Here is a 10879-nt window from a genome sequence, read left to right on the forward strand (position 1 = left end):
TGGTTAGTACGAGAGAGAGAGAACAGGGCGACGGCACCGAAGCTGGTTAAGCGATCATGGGAGAGATGGCAACCGTTAGTTTTATCACTCAGCGACACAGTGAAAGGCTCGTAATCCGTCTGCCGTGGTCATTGGTTCTTTAATGGATAAACTCAGTGTGCCAGTCTCACCCACGATGGTGGAATTGCATAAACAGCCCCACGTGGTTGGACGACAACACAGCAAAGCTCATTCATGGTAACAGTGAATTACAGTAATACCTTGAGTATTATTAGCAGCAATGAGTGGACTCGGCAGTCCATAAACTGTACACGCAATAACCTTGATACACAAGAATAACACACTATAATAATCTCTGTCCAGACGTAAACCTCTTACTTGAATCACGTGAGGACGCGGGTAGAATGTGTGTTCGTCTGTTGTTTGACTCCGATTCGGTTCCACGAAGCTCGGGTGATGACAGGAGGCCGTTTCCTCGCTCTGTCGGCGGATGGTACGGCGGCTGATTCTCGGTGGGTTGGCAGAGATATCAGCGAAGTTGACTCGGTTGAAGAAGGAAGAGAAATCTTCTTTCTTCATTTCTGCAGGCAAAAGGGAGAGACACGGATTGCTCGGTCTCCTTCGGATCCGTTAGCGTGCTCGTTGGAACACGGAGAATATCGGCTCGTCCAGCGAGATGGAGATTGTATGGCCAAAGTTCAGGTACGTACATTACTTCCTTGGGCAGCGAGGCTACACCTGGGAGCAGCAGGGCTGCAACTAGAAATGGCAAATACTGTCGCTGGAAGCAAGCATAGGAGAAATCTCTGGTGTTTTATACTCTTGATGACATCATGGTTGAGGGACGCATTCTGTCGTGCATTTCATCCAATAGGAGTTGAGTGTTCGATCCTTCAGAATTTCACACCTCGGTGTAAAGTGAGAAAGGCTCAATGGGATCTATAGTCTGTTTGGACACTCTTTGTTTGATTTTGGTGGCTGATTCTGTGTTATCAGGCTTTGAGTGTTCATGCAGGCCTCAGTCAAGCTTTATGACGGTGTGTATGCCTGCCTTTGTCTCCTATATGAGCACATGAGGCCCAACACAAAGCAATCATTTAACTTTATAAAATTGTATGGACTACTTTTATGATCCTTCTATTGTAACTTTTTGTCTTTTTTTGGAGCTTGGCAGTTTAAATCAATAGAAGCTTTGACATTCTGCCAAGGATCTCATGTTGAGTTTCAACTGTGTTGAAAGAAAGAAAGAAAGAAGAAAGAAAAAAGAAAGAAAGAAAGAAAGAAGTTGGAACAATATGGGGGTATTAAAAATGATGACAACATTTTTATTTCGAGTAAACTATGCCTTAAAATCAGAAGCTTGATATTTCATACTCTGCCCTCCCAGTACATCACTTCACGCTGTATTCACTCCCACAATTTCTCTTTTTCATTTCACTTTAATCAACCCACTGCAATTCTGTGCTGGTGGAGAGTTACTCTTTATTTCTTTCGCCATCTCTCTCAAATCATGTTTGCAGCAAGGGAGACAGGAAGAGTGAGAGAACACTCAAGGGATACATCATCATTAACCATGTATACACATTCTTGGAACAGAGGAATATACTGAGGCTGAGGGATCATATTAGAAGGAGAGATCTAATTTATCTGTGTACAGTCCACAGTTGAGAGAGAGATGTAAATAGAAAGAGAAAGAGAGAGAAAGAGAGGAGGGAGGAGGTAATGCAGAACATTGTTTAAAGGTCAATGCCTTTCTCATTTCCGCATTCATGACGCCTCTCTTCCAAAATTATAATCCCTTGTCTCACCAATATATTTGAAGAAAGCTGATCAATCAAACAGTGAAGGTGCAGCTGAGGATATAGAGGGAATAGACTGAGACATCTCTGCTGAATAAAGACTTTCCACACTCCTAAACTCACCCATCAGCAGCAAACTCACTGGAGTACAGCCAGGCAGATAGTATCGACTGACTATTTCTCAATGATCATATTAGTTCACTGTCACTTTCAGAGCATATTGATTTACGTTTTTGCCTAGTAGATCATATTAGATCCCCAGTCCTTCCATAACCTCTATGAAAGGTTGTCTGCTGAGGACAACAGCATCTGACTATGAGGGATTATGTCAAACAATTTCACACAAATGGTGCTATAACTCATGTAGTGTGTTAATCATTTAAAATGTGTTGCTATTCTATAGAGCGCAACAGTGCCTACCCACTTTTTCATCTTTCTGGGTTCTGTAAGTAGTTTTCCCATTAATTTGTTCCATAGGCTTTTCATAAAAGAGTTCTAAGCAATGAACAAAACCAAACAGCTCAGATGAGCACCACAACATCACACACTTTGATTTGAAGCAAAAAAGTATCTGAAAATCAGACAAAAGAAAAAGGTACAAGACTGTGTACTTACCATTTTTTACAAGGGCACAATCTACAATCTCATGAAACATTGCGAATGATGTAATCAAATAAAAATGACAGAAATACAGTACTGTGCAAAAATCTTAGGCACATAAGATGTTTCACAAAAACATTTGTCTTAAGATGGTTATTTATATCTTCAGATTTAGTGTGTCAATAGGAAATATAATTGTTAAACTCCCAATCATTCGTTTTGCAAATAGAATAGAATAGAAAAGAACAGAATAGAATAGAAGAACAGGGAGCCCTGCAACAGATGACATGACCCCCACAGAGCCCCCCACTGAACATTGAGTTAGTCTGGGATTACATGAATTGAGAAAGTCTAAATAGATAGAAGAACTGTGGCGAATTCTCCAAGAAGCTTGGAACATCCAATCTGCCAACAACCAAGAAAACTGTGTCCAGGTGTTCCTAGGAGAATTGGTGCTGTTTTGAAGGCAAAGGTGGTCACACCAAATATTGATTAAATTTTTTTATGTTTACTGGACTTTGTATGACATTAATTGATAAATGAAAACTATTTATGGCATTATTTTTGAAGACATCCTCACTATGCAACATTTTTCACAAGTGCCTAAAACTTTTGCATAGTACTGTATATAAAACTATTGACTTTAGGTTGTTGATAATAAGCATAGAAACAATATATTTTAAGTTTACTGCAAAATATTCCAATATATACAAATATGTATGTAGTTTGAGGGTGTAGGGAGACCAACTCGATTGCGTCATTCACAGTGCATCATGGGTGCTTGCTGCTGGACATTTTTGGAAGGCTTTGTTGGCCGTGGTTCTCTGATTGGTGGATCTTTCACTACTGGGCCAGGGAAGTGTAGTTGTTCACCATGAGTTCCGCTATTAAACACAATTTTTAAACAATGAAGTTGAAATAACATGGACTGATGGCTTCAACAAAGGCATATACCATCAATGAACAACCTCGGAGCTCGCAGGTCTGTCTTTAAAGGTTTATAATTTATTATGAATAAATTATAGGTTATTAATTCATCCATGGTAAAAAAAGAATGGGATTTTTACTTCAGGAACCAGACTGTTGCACTCTATTAGGCTACATATTTCAAATATTAGAAATGACAGGTTCAAATCATTCCAATTTCAGTTTCATTTAGCTTCACAGCAGTAGAAAATACTACAGGCACAAAGAATTTAAAAATTCAAAATGTATTTAAATCTTACGTGATGCAGTTAGGCCCTTGAGCTTTGCAGACACTAGGCATTGTCTACTGCGTGCCACCAGGAGACCATAATAAAGGAAGCCTGTACAGAGAGCGGTGTTAAATACATTCAGCAGGGATGTAAATGCTGCTGGGTAAGGCTTGTTCAAAGGAAGCTGATGATGTACGTGCTTCCTTCCATCCATTAGGAACAGAAACTGTTTATTCATCAGGATCAGAACAAAACACTCCGCCTTGTGGCAGCACCGTCTAGACAGATCAAATCATGGATTAATAAACCTTCAAATCGCAACCAAGCCCCTGAAACTCAGCACCAAGCTGAAATCAGAATGAGACGAGTTTGTAAGTTTGCTTGTATTTCTTACCAAAAAATAAATAAAAATGTTTTGTTCTCTTACATGTTTTCTGTTAGATTTTTTTCATTTTATATGGTTGTTTAAAGGAATATTTCGAGTTCAATACAAGATAAGTTCAATCGACAGCATTTGTAGCATTATGTTGATTCACTTTAACCCTAATTTTTGCCGTTTTTAAAGAAAAGGAGGGATGACTCTAAATAATTTTTGCCACAAATACTGTCAATTGAGCTTAACTTGCACTGAACCTGGAATATTCTTTTAAGACTTACAGTATATGACTGATAAACCTGATAAGAGTTTAATAGAACTCTTTTATCTAAGCACTGTTCTACTTGTCTCTAAAACATTTGCATATTTAATGAGCTATATTCAAATTAAGGTTCCCTTTAACCTAAAGGGAGCTACAGCCTAGGGTAAGACATCTAAAGTCAGTCAGTATATGACAAAAGTCACATTTGGCTCCCCTCAAGTGAACAAAAGGGAATGACAATCCAGTGTGAGACACCGCCCTTACCGGAGGCAGTTTCTCATATTTCACTTCACATTAACAACTAAGCATTCACTGGGGAGAAAGGTAAGGTAAGTCTGAAACACATCAACCTTGAAAGAGAGTGGTAAAAGCCGATCCGCTCTTGATAAGGGTAGTACTTGCAAAACATTGCAGAGATGAAACTCTGAATGAGCTGACTGTTAGTAGCCTGGGTAGGGTTGCACCAGCTGTGCATAAGGTCTCACGTAAGTTGGGACATAAAGTTCACACTAAGGGCTTAGTAACTACTAGTTAGTTTGTAACTAAGTCAGTGCTTAATTTGGTTGCACCACCTGTTCTTAATGCAAGACTTAACTAGCTGTTTGTAAGCTCTCCATAAGTAATGCATAGTCGCATAATATGATGCTTACCTGTATTGATCCAATAAACAGCCTTCAAATTTGTACACAGAAGTGTTAAAAAACTGTGACTTTCAGTTTGATCTTGTTATGGTTGATGTTCAAACCTTGTTTGCTCACGTAACTGTCAGCTGTAATAATTATATCCCCATTAAAATACGATATGTAATAATAGTAGATTTGATAAATAGTATATTTGCCCTGTGTAAATAAAAATATATAGGAACTAAAATAAATAAGGGGTGATAAATAATTACTAATACAACAGGCTGGAAAAATAGATATTTATTCATTTTAATATCTTATATATATTTTGAATGTGTTGAAACCGGGCGATGCACCCTGAAAACTGCACCGTTAGAAGGTTTTCATGCTGAAGAGCCACATAAAAATAAGTTTTTTCTCTCTCACATAAATGTAAACGAGTGTAAATGTCAACATCATACTGTATGTCGAAAGGATTGATGCCATCACACAAAACATGAGCTCACTGATGCCATAAATTATCAGTCTGCTTTATTATTCTATCCGTTACTCCTGGTCGGAGTCTTCCGTAAATACTTAGTTCATACGTAGGGTTACGTACTACTTACGTATAGCTGGTACAACCAGCCCCAGGAGTGTTACTCTCTGGAATCATAAAGAAGATTCTTCTGATAGTTTGCAGAATAATCCATAGGTCATAAATGCCTTATTACACATTAATAATACATAGAAACATTCTGCACAATGAAATTGGTTCATTTTGCAATTGATTTCAAAAGAACTATATCAATAAATACATGCATGTTTAAAAATGCTTTATGCCGTACACTAGGTAGTACGGACTTACAGAAGACTTACAATACACATAAGTATATTTATATCTCCTACACTCATATCCAGTATGTAGGAGGGGTACTGCTTTATAATCACTGTGCTATTGTTGTACTTTTCCAATTAGAGAGCATATTCTATAGCCTATCAATGCAAGTCGCAAAGAAGCTTTTGCTAAGTCTACTAGTATTATTGGACAAGGTCATTAAGGAAGCTCTCGGAGTAAGACATATCAGTCATCACCTCTGACCTGACTCAATATTGAAATAACTTGAGTGCCTGTTTATACATATAATTAAGATTAGTGTTTGGATGCCTTGACTGCAAAGAGGGTCCTCCTTATAAGCCACCAGCTCTCTGGGGCATGTGAAATGTGATTAAGTGTGTGGATTTTTAATTAATCAGGCCCTGGTTGAGCCATTTCGGGCAAACGTTTGTAATTGGCATGTAAGCTTTTGGAGGGCACATGGGCTGGGCACTTACACATGGCAGTGTAGGTGCAATAATTACTGCTGAGCTACCGGGATCCCTGCGGTAAGTGAGCATTACTTCTCCCAGTGCTCCGTTCCCTGTTCCTATGGTGCAGGCAGCAGTGTGCATGCATGAATGCGGTGGGATAATTATTTGATGCTGTGGGCTTCACAGAGACGGGTGGCTTTTATCACTCACTGTGCTTGCAAAAGGACACAAACCAATATTCGCAAACATTCTGACACATTTGAACATGTTTGTAGACCTTATTTAGAGTAGCGACATATTGCATTTTTGACTGGACAGCCTACATTCTGTACATTGTTTTTTTTTTTTAAGTGTTTATCGTTTAGTTGACGAAAGATAAAACAAATTTCAGTAGACAAAAAACACCTAAATTGGGATGTCCATACCCCTAAGCCTTGTTTTCATTCCTGTCAAAAATCTAAAATGGCGATATTCTGAATAAGGTCTATAAAGAAAAAAAAAATAAATAGCCCAAAGCAAATATTCTGACATATTGGAAATATCTACTGAAAGTGTGTTGCCATTAATACATAGCCTACTACGCTGTACTTCCCATAGCCTTAAATGTACTACTATGGCAAGCCGATTTAGCTTTTAATGCTCCAGCGTTACTCAATGTAATTGCATTTTTACTAGTAAGAATTATAATTACAGAGCCCTCTAATTACATTTTTACTAAAAAAGAATGCAATTGCAGAGCTCTACAATTAAATTACTGAAAGACTAGTAAAAAAAAAAATCTGATTAAGGAGCTCTGCCGTTTGATTCTTACTAGTAAAACAATAATTACAGAGCTCTCTCATAAAATGTTTACTAGAAAGAATTCCAATTACAGAGCTCTACAATTGCATTTTTACTAGTAAATATTTGAATTAATTAGATGCAAAAAAGTAGCAATTATACCCATTTCCCTTTCCAAAACCCGCCTGAAATGTAGGTAGGCTACATTTCAAAATAAAGCTGTGGTTAGATATTAGCATGAAATATTTTTACAAACTCGGATATGCTTTTTTTAATTAAGGATAATATTTAATCACTATATTAATTGCATATGCATCTTAACACTCCTGCCTCGGCGTCCTCGCTACAGAAGACTTCGCCAAACTTAGATCCAGCAGCTTTCCAACAGTTACACGAGCTTGTTTCAGCGCAAGCAGCCATGCTTAACAATCACCATCAGCAGCTGTGCAAGCTCACCTCAATCACAGAAGAACTCTTTAAATCTGTGCAGCCAAACCCGCAAGTATCTCCGAAGGGTGTTTGCACTGAATTTCCTCATGATGAAAGAGTCCAACTTGAAGACAAATGGGTTGGGTGACAGCAGAAACTAAGTCCCCTTTCAAGATTCTTCGTCAAATAAATCCTGTATCATTCAAACTCCAGCTCCCTGCTAATTACCGTGTTTCCCCACCTTTCATGTTTCCCTACTCAAACCAGCGACGCCTCCGAGAGAGGAAGGCCCTCAAGACCCCCAGAGACCCCTTCCATTTCTCATTGATGGAGAGGAAGCTTTTTGGGTACACAAGCTCTTAGACTCTCAACGCTGAGGTTGGACACTTCAATACCTGGTTGACTGGAAGGGCTACGGCCCTGAGGAGCATTCCTGGACGAACTCAGAGGACATTCTAGATCCTACTCTCATCACTGAATTCCACCACAATTTTCCTAATCGTCCCGCTCCCAGAGGTCGAGGTAGACCCCGATGCAGACAACCTCCTCACGTCAGGAGCCGTTCGCAGCGGGGGCTCTATTACACTTGTGGCCCCTGCTACCCCTCCTGTGTGCCGCCAGAGGTCACCATCCCCTGAGTATTAACATCTCACGAACTACATTTCCCATAATCCTCCACTCAGACTGATTACTCTCACACTTGTTTCACATTAACTCTGGTTAAGTTCCCTGTTTTCTCGCATTCAGTGCGAAGTTTTGTTTGCCTTGTCAACATTTCTGAGCGTTATTTACCCATCCTGTTTTCCCTGTGATTTGACTCCTGCCTGTTTCTCGTATTTCCCAGCCTGCTTGTGAGTTTTGTGGATTTATTGCCTGTTTACTGGATTACCTGGATTTACATGGTTAGCCTTTCTGGACTGTTTACCTGTGTATCGAACTATTGCCTGTTTACTGGATTACCCTTCTGCCTATCAGATTTACTTGGTTAGCCTTGCTGGACTGTCTGCCTGTGTACCGAACCACTGCCTGCCTTTTGTTTTCTCTGTTGTTTTGTTACTTTGTTTTACTATTTATACTGTTATTAAAACTGCATATGGATCTTAACACTCCTGACTCGTCGTCCTCGCTACAGCCCCAACAAGCGCCAGCAGACACCAACACTGTTGGCAATTGTATTTAGAATGTTGAGAAACATAACTGTTGTGTTCACAATGATCCAACAAACACCAACAAACTTGTGTGTCGTTGTTTGCCTTTGAAAAAGATGACTGACAAGGAAGAGGTTGCGGGTGAAGCCAAACATGCATGATTTAATATATAAATATTATGCGATATTAATAGTATTGATTAAACATGTTTAGGATGCAGTGACATTAGGCTATAACCCTGCAAATACACCTACTTTGTAAAAACGTTTGGTATTAGCCAGGAACTTAGTCATTTTAAAAGTTCCATCAGAGGAAAAAATATTTTACACATGAAATTATGTCCATAAAATGTGGGGAAAGTTGATATTTTTAATTATTGCAGATCTACAGGGAGTTAGGTGTTTGCATTTTTTGTCTGATTTGACGCCATTTAAGAAATAAAGAAACTTAATGCAAGTGATAAGAGCGCTTCAGCACAAATCTATCAAAGAACGCTTCGGCACAAATCTCTGACCGAGACGCAAACTCCATGTCTTTCCTATTTGTACATATTCCTCACGAGTGTCATCCACACAAACTGCTGAACCCAACACCAACAAATAATTTTGTTTTCTTTTATTTAGAAGGGAACAGAAAGCTCTAACATGTTTGCTCCAAAAATTTTATTAATTGTGATTGATTGCGTTTCTCCTGATCTACCAATGCAGTTGAGGCCGCCCGCAGTCAGTTGACACTTAACTCACTGTCATGGCAACAGTTCACGCTAAAGTCAGATTACTTGAGAGTTTGTTGGAGTTTGTTGAAAAATCATACCAGACTGCTCAAACATTACAAGATGGGACAAACACAGATTGAACATGCTGAATGGGCGAAAACAGATGCCAATGAACGGTAACAGGGAGAACACACTGATCCGACAAAACCCAACAACTGTTAGATGACGTGTTTGTTGGGCCAGTGTGAATTGGCCTTCACTAGTACAAAATTCAGTTAGAGAGCTCTGTAATTGGAATTCTTACTAGTAAAAATGCAATTACGATGAGTAAAGCTGGGAACATTAAAAGATAATTTGGCCTTTCATACACTGCACCCTACTATATTGAAATATAAAATTGTATACACTGACAAAATTATGTAAACAGCTTCATGGTTAACCAAACAACAACATTTGTACTTGTAAAACTTCAATACAGGCATTCAAAGCTAAATAATCAGTGCAGTGTGTTATTTAGCCCTCATCATTAGTATAAAACACTAAGATTGCAACAAAACATTGAAGCTGCAACAAATTTCAATGAATAGACCTTATTCACAGTAGGCATACATTCTCTTTAAAGCATGCACAAGCTGTATAAATGTCCTAGATCACATCTAATTTTTACAGCTATTGTTTTCTGGAGTTTTTGTCTCCCTAACATTTTTTGGTAAGATATTTTTCAATGTTTCATCAGTGAAACAATCAAAATAAATTTAAACAACAGGTCAGCCCATTGAAGAAGGTCTATTCCTCATATCCTCGTTTTCATTCCAGTCAAAAATTAAATATAGCACGATTCTGAATAAGGTACATATTAACCTCCTGAGACCCCGCGTCCACATGTTTGGACATTACGTTTTGGCTTTGCTATAGGCTATGCATAATATAATTTAATTTAAACCAACTGATCTCAGTTCAGGAGACTCTAGGCTGTCATTAAAGGGTTAAACTTTCGACGCACCAAGTCATGTGACAAAACAATATGGCGCCGATCTCAGGTGAGTTTGTCTTTGGGAGAAACTGCAACAAAACTACATCTGGTAAGAAACTTCATTAAGTTTTTACATTTAAAACCTGTTCGAATCTCTAGTTTCATTCGATGTAACATTTTAAAATTTCAACGATTTATTGAGAAACGGCACACTGTTAAACACGATGACCATGTACGTGGACTATAGGACCATTTTCCAAAAATATCCAATATTCGCTGTGCATTATCACATTGAGAATCAATGGATGCATCTAAATGCTGGAAAATGTTGCTTTCAGGGGCTGTATATGGAGCTAGGTTGAAAATACGGTGCATTTTAAACTGTTATGAGACAAGTGCAGACAGACAGCACACTGGAGGTTAAGTCATTCCCTAATTAGGGAGCAAGGGATCATCCTGTAGCTTTCCTATTCAGCCAAGTGTCTGTAACATCTCAAAAATATGAATAACCAACACTCCTGGAAACACAATAAACAATTTGATAAAAAAATCTGACTAGCTTGGTATTATTTAAAAGTAATTCACGACTTAGTCCCATTGTCCACATAAGTGGACATAAATTGTTAGGAAAACTATTTGGTCTAAGTAAAATGTATTATTATTATTATTTTGCATGTTTCTTAGGGGT

This window comes from Myxocyprinus asiaticus, chromosome 18 (genome assembly GCF_019703515.2).
Source record: "Myxocyprinus asiaticus isolate MX2 ecotype Aquarium Trade chromosome 18, UBuf_Myxa_2, whole genome shotgun sequence".
Classification (NCBI taxonomy): domain Eukaryota; kingdom Metazoa; phylum Chordata; class Actinopteri; order Cypriniformes; family Catostomidae; genus Myxocyprinus; species Myxocyprinus asiaticus.